We start from the raw sequence: 13,777 nt of genomic DNA on the forward strand, positions 1-13,777 counted from the left end.
AATGTTGTTTGATGTTCCGGGAACATGAAAGATCCAAAGCCATAAGCTATTAGTCTGAGCAATGCAATCTCCTATTCTGAAGCATCAGTAACATTTCTCAAAGCTCCGCCCACTGTGATTATGCCAAGGCGAACCCATACACTCTTGCCACACGTCTTGCAATTCTCTCTATATCTGGAGAAGCCAATGCTTCATCTCCATCTCCAACTTTGTTTCTGAACAGTTGCCAAGCTTAATTCTAATCAAGAACGTTTACTTTCACATCCTTATCTGCCGACATACCTCTACAAACACTCAACTGTTCGGTGCTTATCACTCGTTTGCAGCCATTCTCTATGGTTGGTACAGGTATTCCAACTCTTTCAGGAGAGAGAGCAGCTCCCACAAGTCATCTAGCATCATAACAAATCTCCCCCTTCTTTGGAAAGCTTCAGGAAGTGAAACAGCTCTTATTGTCTCGTCTTGAAGGCTGAGAGATCTAAACCAAACTTATCTGAAATGATATTTGTAATTTTTCAGGGTTTGTTTCCTTTGGAGAGCTAACCTATACAACACAATCAAAAAGCCTATCCTCTTTCAACAGAAGGTTGTTAATCTTTGCCATTATTATTGTTTTCCCCACACCACCCATACCTTAAATACCGATTTTTCTCAGTCTTTCGTCCAATAAGAACTCCCAGATTTTGCTTAAAGTTTTCGTGGTGGATTTAAGTTCCGCAAATCTTGTTGTGGGGAGAGTGTGTCCTTTTCTTGGTGAAGTTTCAGCCAATGAATCATCTGAAAATTGACCCTTCTTCAGAAGCTCTCCCACCTCCAAGATCTTTTTTTCAATGATTTTCCCGATTTTTATTCTTGAACAAACTTAACATGGTGAAAAACACCTGATCTTTCATTCCCTTGCTCAATTTCCCCAATGATCTTTTTTACTTCACTTGCAAACTGTTCAACATTTTTCAGCCATAGCTCTACGTCTGCCCTTTGGATTCATTCCTTTCCAAAGCCTCATTTGCTTTAGTTTCATATCTACCTTCCTAGCATCTAGCTTCTCCATCAATGAGCTTGTTCAAATTCTTTTTGGGCCTTCTAAGGTGTCTAAATTTCTGGGCAAATGCTGCATTCAGCAAGGTCTGTGCACAGAGGCAGCTCATAAACCAGAAATTGTCCTAATAGTACCAAGGGCAATTTCAAAATGCTAATGCCTTAGTGTCTAGGCGTATTTGTATCAACTGTTAATATAAAATTAAAAAAAAAACAGAGAGAACAAAACTATTTGCACACTCAAACAGACATGACTGGTGAAGAAACTCATCTGAAAAAGTAAAAAATGTGATGCTGAGTTGGAAGACAATACCCTTTCCAGTTTCCCTCATTTATTAGAAGAAATTTGACAAACTTGGATAAAGTTTGCTAAACTGTTCATTTGTTTTCTATTACGTTCTTCAATACAATTATAACATGTGAAGAATTTAACAACTAAAAAAGTTGTCATAAATTTGCATTTGATCAATTAATTTGGATATCTAGATAAATCGTAAAAGTGATGTAGAAAAAGGAAGTTTTAAACTCAAGCCACTAACCTTCGTGAAGGGATCACTCCTTGTAGAAGGTTTCGCCAGAAGAACAACAACTGCTTACTGCTCGATCTTCTATGATGAAGAAGAGGAAAACACAAAGTCATTGAATAACTTATGATATGCTCACCTGATAACTGAAGTGATGAAACAAGTTAAACTGAATCATTGATCAAAGTCATAGACCATAATTAGTGGTCCTTAGTTGTAATAGACTCCAATTTTAAATTTAAAGCCTGTCCTCCAGAAATGTGTTGCACAGCAATAAATCTTGACTTATAGATTGTGATTATCTTAAGGGCATTGGTTTTGATTGGTGGATCATTAAATACCTTCCCGAATGAATTTGTGCTTAAAAGAAAATGTTGAAGTTGAATAATAAAAACTGAGTATTAGGCCATCAATTTTCAAAACGCGTGGGCCTGTTTTTGCAAAAATCTTTCAGCCCGATTTCAATTTTCTACATTTGTAAAACAAAATTGACCTTTTGTTTGCACTATGCAAGTTTATTCCTATGCGCAGATTTATAATTTCTAAAGCAACGATACTTGAGGCTATATTATCCTTCAACTTTTCATATTTTTCTTCAACCTATACGGATGCAACTCGATGGAAACTACAAATTTAAGAATTAAGACTGGTATTTTATTGTATATCATGTAGCAATAGCAAAACATGCCTAAAAATAACAACGTATCGGCAGCATAACATAATCTCCATTTTTAATGACCTGCTTGACTTCCCCTTTTTAAAGTCATACCGTATGATTGTCGTTATAAGGTGTAATGTATTAATCTGAAATAATGATGCTATTGTCTCGCTCATTAGAGTAGTCACGCTTCTCAGAAGTTGCTGCATCATCTTTTTGTAGTCTCAAGAGAAAGTCTAAACATAATCTGATGCATGATGACCTCATTTTTCCCCCAAAAACAATTGCCTCCATTTATTTTAATATTTTGACTTTAATATTAACAATTTAAATCTCATTGATCTCCTTTACTTGCAATAACAAGGTGTGAGGCTAAATGTAGTGTTTATTTACTTTGAATTCTACAAAAGAGAAACCACAGGCTAAATGAACACTGAGGCTCATTGCTTAGCGAAAATAATACAAGACTTACATGAATTAATTTTCTTTAAAAGACCACCTGGTATTGGTGTTCTGCTATAAATGAATTTTAACTTCAGCCTATCCTCGAGTTGTCTCTGCCAAAGACTAGTGTGGTTGCCCAGTTAACTGCCACGTAGAACCTGTTCCTCCAGCTTACTACACGTGTCAAGTAGGCAGAACGCCATATCAACCAACTGAGAAAACCAGCAAGGGACAACCCTCTTTCATCCTACAAAGAATACGAATATTGAAAAGAAACAGAAGTTTAACACCAGGGTGACACAAAATAGTCAATAAAAAGAAAATTTGTAAGCATGTTAAAGGTAAATTTCACTTAAAAGTATAAACGACATTGTCACAAATCTTACGGTGCAATGATTACTTTGTATAAAGATTGAAACTATTTGATTACCTTTGACTGACGTAGATCAACCAGTGCTTTATAGTGACCTACAGAAGCCATGCTTCCAAGATGCCTATAAACAAAAGGCTCTCCAAGTGGGATGTCTTTTCCAGAGAAAGCTTTGCCTCCATTCTGTTTCCCCATTTTGTTGAACAATTCCACAAGAAACTTCCCCTCCCTTTCAGCGACCTGTTAGTGACCAACCCATAGATAAGCACTTAATATGAGGGTGATGTCTGATATTTTATGTATTTATGTATGTATTATCATTCATCCCGAATCAAGGACATTGTTGATCAAAACAGACCTGACCGCTTCTCAAGTCAATCACTTTATTCATAACAGTAATATCCAAAAGTTAATGTGAGGGTGAAATCTGATCTATATTGATCTAGAGGAGAGCAAATCATAAGAGTGAAAAGTTCTAATGGAAAGAGTGAATCATCTAACCTGAGCTAGAGCTGGAAGAACAGGCCTGCCTGTGTGTTCAAGAAAACCAGCACAATCCCCAAGTGCAAAGACATCTTCAACAGATGGAACGCGCAGCCATTGATCAACACCAATTCTGCAATATTTAGCAACGATAATTCATCAGAAAATATTAAACATAGAGAATGACTAAAACAGTGATTATTCTGCTTCATTTACCTTCCTCCAGGAGACTTTGGAAGGTTTAATGATTTTACAAACTCAGAGGGGCCAACCCCTGTGGACCAGACCAATAGACCATAGGGAACATCAGTTCCATCACTCAAAACTATCTTCTTTGGATGTACCTCCTTTACCGCACCCCTCATAAGACGAACTCCAACCTGTTAAAAAAAATGCAGGCGTCAGGTTCGAACTTGAAACTGACTTCAAATCAAAAGCTTAAAGTGCTAAAAGTGAGGATTTACGACTAGTTCTACTTATATAATCTTTAACATGTTCCTCACATTAAACTCCTTTTAAACTCGAATGGCCCAAAAGCTCATCTTGTTTGAAAGGGTTTCAGGGTGGAAAAAGCACAGATTCACCCTATTTTGTGACAGTAGGTCTAGAACTCAAGAGTCATTTGATTGACGCTTTGAAACCATATCAAGGACCATAATCCAAAATTTAACATCCAACGGACAGACTGTCAAATATAATATCAAAAGGCATACCTTTGTTATGACAGAAAAAAGGGCTTACCTTTGTTAAGTGTTTTGTTGCATATTGTCGTAGACTGATATCAAAGGATGACAAAATCTCATTTGCCTAATCAAGAGAAATTCAGACAACAGCTAAATTATGTGAACACCAAATTTAATCATTTAGTCAAGAGTGGAGTTCAAATGTGAAAACAAAATAAAGCATGAACCTCAATGAGTGTGACGCGAATGTAATCTTTGACATGGGAATATCGTTCATGAACATCTTTCATGATGAAATCACTCAATTCACCGCTGAATTCCACTCCTGTTGGACCTCCACCAATAACTACACAATGTAAAAGGCGTTTCTTTTCTTCTTCTGATATGCCTGTGGTAATGAAAGCATAATGTTTTGGTCAGGCTTTGTAATAATTAATAACACGGCCCCTGATGAGGAAAGAGACAAAAATAGAAAGTTGAAAGGTTAGATTTACCTACTTAGATATTCGCTGTCAAGTTCTATTACGAGTTTATAAATAATGTGACTGTTGAGTTTCAAAACGTTCAATTGAATGTTTATATTAGGGAACTTGAAAACAGTTAAGAAACTTTATCGAAATTGTGGTAAAAAAGAAGAGGGTTTACACACCCTTCTCCAAATAAAGCCAGAAAGAAAAGATAATTCAGGAAGGCAGAATATGTGAATGATAGGCTAATATCCAGTAATTCAATTTAAATTTTTTATAATCTGTCTAATTGACCGCACAGACAAGAGAAAAAAGTGAAATAAATCATGAAGGATATGAAACACGAACCAGGATTTTCAGAGAGCATCAGGTTAAGGAGAAGCTTCTTCCTTATTTCTTGAGCATGATACACTTCACGAAGGAAAAAGGCATGCTCCTTCACTCCTTTGATACCAAAGGTTAAAGGCTCAGCTCCAGCTGCTATAACAAGTTTGTCATACGCGACCTTGAACTGGTAAGGCTCCTTAGGTAATCCACCATTGTTAATTGCCTCACAGTAGACCTGTTCACATGGAAGAAAGATCAGCACTTGGAATTTTATTATACTTTCAGATTGTCTATTTCATCTGGTGCACGATGAATTAAATTCTTTATGTATTTGGGATACAAAAGTTTTTTTTTAAAAAAAAAAAAGCAAGAATTTATGCGTTGTATGCATAGTATGAAAATTCAAGTCAACCTACTCAATTCGACTGGTAAACCGTTAAACTAGCATCTTGACTGATTTAATGAAATATTTTATTCATGACTGGTTTGATCATAATTTGACTATTATTTTGATCATTAACCCTTAAACTAATATTTTGACTAGTTCAATGACTGGTCTAGTTTTAGTTTCTTAGTTGTACATATCTAAAATAAAATAAGAATACCATATTCCCCCATATATTCCATACTCTGATATCTTATGTTATGGGTTTCCAAGTAGTTGAGGAGATTAAGATTTCTAACTCACTTCATGTTTGTCTGTGTCAATGCCAGTGCAGGAGGCTAGAAAGAAATAGGAGTTTGGACTCGTTGATAATGAATTCTGTATTCTGCTGACAGGCTCAGCAACAGACCGAAATTCTAGAGTTCCAACACACGTGGAAGCCAATAAAGGAGTAAAGACCATGTGATTCCTCGGGGATATGCAAACCACATCATAGATTTTGGTGTCTAACCCTTTGAGGAACCGACATGCAGCCCAACCTGTTCCAAGAACAACCACCCTGGGTTTTTCACCTGGTTTTGTTGCCTCTAGCCCTGCATGCCTTGTCTCTCCCTCTTGTTCTAACTCTGACTCTGCCTCTGACTCCATAACCTCTGTATGTTGGCAGATGGAAATTTGTAATGAGGAGTTGATGCTATTCCTCTGACTGTAAAATTCATCTGATTCTGCTTCTTCATCGTAGAAATATATGTAAAGTTCCCACATTCTTTGACATTTACTTGGCAAGGTAATGAGTTTTTACGTGTGTATGCTCCTTCATAGAACAAATCCTTGCCAAGTGCATTTCTGCCAAGAGCAATTCCCGATCTTTTCAAGCTGGTTCCAGCAATCCTTGCCAATGCCATTGTTGAAGAACGAACTCTGCAGAAAATTAAAGCTGATTGGTTTCAATGTATTTAACTTTACAATGGAGGAAGAATGAAATGAAAACTTATAGCAGAGATAGGTTACTTCAAGATTACTGGCAAAGGCGCTAGTGACGTGCCTGGAATTTCGAATGAATAAGCAAAGATTCCAAAGAAAAAATTATCATAGAATGAGATGTTATATTTGTTCCATGTAAGAGCACCAATATATATACGTGGTGTGTACACTTCAAAACACGAGCCGGAGACAAAAGGGAAGACGATTGAAGTTTAGTCCCATGTTGACAGCCATCATTCCCAAGAATTTTTTTTATAAGAAAACAAAAGTGAGATAAGCTTTGCGCGAGAAATACTGGCAGATACAATGAAAAACCCTATAAAATTTAGAAACTCCCAGAATGGCAACCGATTGTGGAAGCTACATACGAAGTACCTACCACATCGAATTTTACAGACATGCTAGGGACAATAACATTAGAAGATATGCCCAAAATTACCATGATAATGCTATCAAACATGTTGCCTGAAAATTAAAACGTTTTAAAATGAAAAGGAACTTATTTATTAGATTATCAAAGATCTGGCGACGCGGCAGGCTCTTAACCGAAGGAAACCATGATTCTAATTTTTGTTCAGCTTGCACATTCAATGTTTATAATACCTAGTGATGAATTTGTAGTGAAAAAGAAGGGGGAAAAAATAATGTTCAAAAGAACCAAAAGCATATTACCAAACAGCTAAAGATGCAACGCGACAAAAGGCAAGCTTACACGCAGCATCTTAGAGACCAAAACTCAAAAAAACTTCAAATTTCATAAATCTTCAATGAAGTTATATATAGACAATTTCCATTAATGATCATTCATAGTTAAAGAAAAGGAAACGCGACCTCTGATGTTTTTGGGTCTTGGGCAGTCTTCTTGATATGATGAATCTGAGAACAATGCTTTTCCCACTTATTCGTTGAAAGTTAGCTGCGTTGGGTTTGGCGCACTACCAAACAACTTGGAGAATAGTTTAAGACACACAGCGTTTTATACACTCTTTGTTGGGGAAAAAAATTCTGTTTTTTAAGCAAAAAGGGAAAATTAATTAAGAACAGGGACTTGACGCCCAAGAAACGTGGGGGAGTTGAGATTCACTGATCCAGGAGCATTTATATATCATATCCTCAAATAGAGAATTATGAATTATGCGTCAGACATGAGACAACATAATAAAAAAAGAGAAGAAAAATTAAACTCTGTAAGAATTGCCTCAAGTTCCAACGAAGAAGCACATTTTAGGCATATTCTCGTCCCGGCAAGGAAGCAGACAAGTAGTAACCTCTAGATGTACAGTGAGGAGCAAGAGTCATGATGAAACGACACCGTAAAAGAGGAGTGTAGAAGACAGTTGTAGCCCAAAATGTCGTTTTCGTGGGGAGAATATGCGGGGAAGGCCAGACTTTTGGGTCCAACGTTCCTGGAGACGAAGAAATAGATGGATACAGAGTACTTGAATGGAGAAGCAGTCAAGGCTACCTGGGAAGCAAAGAATCTGGTCTGGTTCTACTAGGGTTTGCATGAAAAACGCAGGAAAAACAAGTAATGAGATCAAGGGCTGAGATGTGATGTTGAACCCACCGAACTTCTAGATTATCGGGATGGCGGCCTAGCGTTGAGAATGAGAAAATCAAGGGGAGCCTTCCACTTATCTCTATTTTTTATTTCACAACAAAAAATCCTGTTGAGCTGTGCTTCGTGGTTCACGAAGGTAAGGGTATACCTTTAAACTTAAACAGTATTATAAAAATATTTATACATTTTCCACCAACAAAACCTTTATATTAGTAACATGATTTAAATTTATAATCTTATATATTATGAGTTAAATCCTTATTAATTAAACTAACATTTGTTGGTAGATGTTTTTTTTTTGAATGAATATAAAATATTTGTTTTACGTTACATAAAAATTCATGGTTCAATTACAGTTTTTACTATTAATCTTAAACTAATGTTTAAACTAGTTTAATAGTCGATCCCAGTTTCAGTCTTTTTTGTTGATGCACTTGAGAACAACATCTATGTGGGTTCGTATTTGAATTCGTGTCAAAGAAAAAAAAAATTGTGAGAGATGTTGTAATTAAGCCTAGCATATGTTAAAAACAGACCTAATAGTGCTATATATCATATGGTTATATTTAAAAAAAAATAAGAAGAAGAAAAAGGCCAGCAAAGGATGATCATTGAATCTAAAGCTAAAGTGTATTTTACTATGAAATTGATTATAAACACATACTTTGCATAAAATTTTAATTTACATCTCATTGTTTATATTTTATCAATGATACTTCTTCAATTAAAAAAATAATAAAATATTTTTTAAAGAATTAAATGTTAAAACAGACATTTATAATGTTTTGATGTATAATTAATGTGTTTTTTTTCAAAAGTGCCCCTAATAAATAAATTACTTTATATTTATTTTAAAGTAAAATATTTTATTAAATAAAGATAAATATAAAAAATGATGTTAATTTAAAAATAATTAACTACTTTATTTATGTTGAGATTCGATTATAAATGTCATATATTTTTCAATGAATAGAGTACAATTTACTATAAATTTTGTATTATATATAAGTTTATTATAGATATCAAATTTTAAAAGTCATAAATAAAATAATTTATTTCAAATTCATGTAATGATAAATGAGAAAAGGCATAGTATTTAATTTAATGTAAAACAAATTTTATGATCTCAGATTATACGTTGCATCGGTGGATTTGGTGAGTGTACAACACATGCAACCTCTTTTTCAAGAACTGAAGAAAATTTTTAATACTCCTCCCATTCTGTTATGTTTGTATCTTCAAGAGAAAGAATTGTTTCAGATGACAAGTCTTTTTTTGACACTCAAATGGATATGAGTAAAGCTTATGGCAATGTTGAATGAGATTTTTTGAGGCATGTACTCTTGCAATTTGGTTTTGCTAATCGTTGGGTGGATCTAATTATGCTGTGTGTTGAATTTGTAAATTTGAACTTATGTTTGTCAGGTTGCAAAGTGTCTTCTATCAAACCTAGAAGGGGCTTGAGGCAAGGTGACCCTCTATCACCATATCTCTTCGTCAAGTATAAAAATGAGTAGAGCCTGCCCTGAGGTAGCTCATAGTTTCTTTGTGAATGACTCACTTTTCTTTATGAACGTTGCTATGCTTAATTGTCATTATCTTGCCGAAGTTTTAAAAATCTATTGTGACGCTTTGGGCCAGACTGTAAATCTAGATGAATCTACCATCTTTTTTTTTTTGAAAATACACCTGTACAAGCTCGTGATGAAATATGTGCGGTACTAAATATTTATGCCTCTAAAGATTCTAGAAAATACTTGAGTATCCTTAGTGTTTGGGGTAAAACTAAGTACCAAGCTATCTCCTTTATCAGAGTTAGAGTTTCTAGTATAATTAATGGTTGAGTAAGAAGTTTCTTTCACAAGCAGGTCGTGAAGTCCTAATCAAGGCTGTTATAAATGCCATTCCTACATTTCCTATGGCTTGCTTTCAATTCCCTGTGAAGGCTTGTAAGGATTTAGATGGTCTTATCTCTAACTTTTGGTGGGATGGTACCTTTACTGGAAATAAATTACATTGGATTGCCTGGCACAAAAGGACTAAGTCCAAGAAAGAGGAGGGATGGGGTTCAAAGACTTTGTTAATTTTAATTATACTTTGCTTGCTAAAAAAAACTTGGCATCTAATCCAGAATCCTGATGCATTATGGGCTAGAGTTTTGAAGGGGATTTATTTCCCAAAGTATCATTTTCTTGATGCCAAGAAAGGGTCTCATGCCTCTTGGTGCTGGTTGAGTTTAATTAATGGTAGGGATTTCTTAAAACCCAACATTTGCTTGCAAGTTGGTTATGGCTGTTCTATTCGAATTTGGAAGGATAAGTGGATCCCTTCAATTTCTTCTAAGCAGCTAACTACCACTGATCAAGCTTTGGCCAAGTCTAATACGGCTGTGGCAACTTTCTTTAATTGAAAATAGACAATGGAGGCCTGAAGGATTGAGGACTCTTATGGAGGATAATAGTCTAGATGCCATTTCACAAATCCCCTTAACAGCATGTGCTTTTAGTGACAAAGTGTGTTGGTGTCTAGTGGATAATGTATTTACACTATTGAGCTTAGCTATGCGAAGGCTATGGAGAGCTAAGTCTACTAAAACTGATACAAGAACCTCTTACGCTATTACTAAGGTTTTTTAGGGAAGATTATGGAAAATCAAAATCGTCCCTCATGTTACACATTTTCTATGGTAGGCCTTATCCAATGCTATTGCAGTTAATGAAACTTTGGCGCACAGGCACAGATGGCATTTTAGGATTTCTCCTATTTGTGGAAAGGAAGTAGAATCAATCGAGCATCTTTTCTTTCTCTACCCTTAGACGCGGAATGTATGGTTTGGCTATGGTCTATCTCTAAAATTTAATCCCTCTAGTGTTAAGAATTTTAAAGGATAGTGGTCTGATATAAATAAGAGGAATTTTCAAGAATTTGATGTGATTCTTAAAATTGGATTCTCTAGTCCCTATGGAAAGCCCACAACAATAAGCTTTTTAAACATATTGTGCCCAATCCTATGGAAGTAATTGAATCAACTAGATCTGCTATTGTAGAATTCTGGTCAGTGTTCGAGGCAGATGCTGAAGCTATTATAGACTCTATAGAGATCATGAGGAAATGTTGTTGGATACTTTAAGGTAAATTGTGATGGAGCTTTTCTACCTCACTCTAATGATGCAGCCATCGGGTTGGTGTGTCGAAATGATGCTAGTGACTTTTTGTGGGGCTTTACTGATAAAGTGAAATCCATCTCTGCCTTCATGATCGAAGCTCTAGCACTTAAGCAGGCTCGACTTTTGGTTATTGATCTGAGCTGCGACAAAGTGATTTTTAAAAGTGACTGTCTTTCGCTAGTCTCTTGCATTCAAAAAGGTTAACCCAATCTTGGTGACTGGAGGTGCATAAACATTATTGAAGACATCATTAGCCTTATGGCGGCTAAAAATGGATTTTCTATCACCTTTGTTCCACACCAAGGTAATTATGTTGCTGATTTCATTGTAGCTACTACTCTCAAGGTTGTGAGTCCGTTAGGATGGGTGTCCTTACCATTACTTCCTTTGTCCTATCCACTAGCTAAGGATGCCATGACTATTGAATCGCCTTTGACTGTCAATGAGCCTTCAAGTTCAAAGATTGACACTGGCTGATGTTTTTCTTTTCATGCTTTTTTATTTGCTTGTTGACTTTCTTTTTGCACTTTGTTTCTTGTTCTCTAAAATTTCCTTCTTATTATGGAATAGTATGCTTGCTTTGGCCAAAAAAAAAAAACAAACAAACAGATGACACTTCTTTTCAAAATTTCAAAAACAGTATTTAATAACATTTTATTATGTTTTTAGAGCTATTAAAAGAGAGATAAATTCAATAAAATATGTCATACATTTATATATTAAGTAAAGGGACAAAAATACTTACAAATTAGTCAATCACAGGCACATAATATCCTGAAGTGAAGAAAATGATAAAAATACCCACAATGGTATATAGATAGGTGTAAAAGTAACTAAACATTAATTTTAACCTAACGCCGTTTAACTTTGACAGCTAAATGCTGATTATGCATGCCACATGTCAATTTTTGCTAACATTGACTAATAAAGGGGCAAAAATACCCACGAAATCATCGGTCAATAACAAAAATACCTACAAAATTGTAGGTTATGAGCAAAAATACTTATAACGTTATCAGAGTTAGTGCAAAAGTAATCTATCTATCCAATCCCTTAAATGTTAACATTTAGCTGACATTTAAGCAAAAGTTGAGTATTTTTCACTTATATAAACAAAAAATATTCCTAAATGAATTTTCATGGATGTTAATCAATTATCGTACGAGTACTTATAATGTTATTTTAATATGTGCAATAGTGAGCAATCCATCAAGCTCAATGCCACATAATTTTTTCCCATCGCCACGTATCTCACCTCCTTCCTTTCTCTCTCTCCACTCATTTTTTTGTCTACAAAACCTGAGATTTAACATAATAAGATAGGTTATATAAAATCAAAGATGAGACTGAGCACATCTAGTTTAAAAATATTGTCACAACCTTAAGTAATTGCATTCATGATAGGTTCAAAATTTTTAAATGATTCGCCACTACTGCAAAGAAACAAGTGATTTAATTTGATATTCAATTAAAATAATATTTTTTCACATAATATTGATACAATGACCGATTAACTTCTAAAAAATTTCATCTAAAAATATTATTTGTTGACATCAGCAAAAAAAAATGGTCAACTTTTGCTTAAATGTTAACTAAACAATCAATATTTAAGGGATTGAATGGATTGATCACTTTTGCACCAATTTTAATAACATTATGTGTATTTTTGCTCCTGGCCTACAACTTCATAGGTATTTTTGCTCATGGCCGATGACTTCATGGGTATTTTTGCCCCTTTATTAATCTACATCAGCAAAGACTGATACGTGACATGTATAGTCAGTATTTAACGGTTAAAGTTAACGGTGTTGGTCAAAGTTAACAGTCTAATTACTTTTACACCCATCCATGTAATGTTGTGGGTATTTTTACCATTTTTCTCACTTTGGGATACTGAGTGCCCGTTGCTGATCACTTTGTGGGTATTTTTGTCTCTTTATATTATATTTTTTATTAAAAAATTGACAATAAAATTCTTTTAAATTATATAAATAATAATTTAATTTTTTAAAATGTCATAATTCTACTAAAATCTCTAAAAAAACTTTTCTGTTATTAATAAATTTATATAAATGACCAAATTACCTTTGTTGAAAAATAAAATGATCACAAATTTCGTTTAAATAATCACAATTTTTTTTATATTAGCAACAATGCAATAGCAAATCACAATTTCACATATCAAATTTTTGATATTGCTACAAGAGCAATTTAGTCATTTGTGTAAATTCGTTAATGATAGAAAAGTCTTTAAAAAATGTAATAAAATTATGACATTTTAAAAAATTAGATTATTATTTATATAATTAAGAAGATTTTTATTTTTATTTTTATTTTGTTCTTTTTTATTTTAGATGCAATAACCTTAATAGGGGAGGAGAATTTAGTTGCAAGTTGTCAAAAGGAGAAAAGTAAGTTCTAGAATGGTAAAAGACGTAAGTTATACAGCGTCGAGTCCTGGGCGAATTTTATAATAGCATGAAATATCAATTCAAAATATCACTTGAATTTTATTTTATTTTTAATAAAAGAATATCATGTCCAAGTTATTTGGACAAGAGCATTTGTTGATCGTTGATTACGATATTGGGGGGACTTTTAGCAATGAAAGGTGGCGCTGTACATTCTTGACCTAACCATCGAAATTCTCACTTTTATTTTAGCATTTTTGACCACTTAAACGTTG

General features: G+C 34.3%; 1 pseudogene; it reads right to left on the reverse strand.

Annotated features, from left to right (window-relative positions):
- Nucleotides 1-2,587: 2,587 nt before the first annotated feature.
- LOC129285146 (internal alternative NAD(P)H-ubiquinone oxidoreductase A1, mitochondrial-like) lies at nucleotides 2,588-7,811 on the reverse strand (annotated as a pseudogene).
- Between the last annotated feature and the right edge of the window lie 5,966 nt (nucleotides 7,812-13,777).

Source organism: Prosopis cineraria, unplaced genomic scaffold (assembly GCF_029017545.1).
Source record: "Prosopis cineraria cultivar Desert tree isolate PC_DT_omini unplaced genomic scaffold, ASM2901754v1 PC11, whole genome shotgun sequence".
Classification (NCBI taxonomy): domain Eukaryota; kingdom Viridiplantae; phylum Streptophyta; class Magnoliopsida; order Fabales; family Fabaceae; genus Prosopis; species Prosopis cineraria.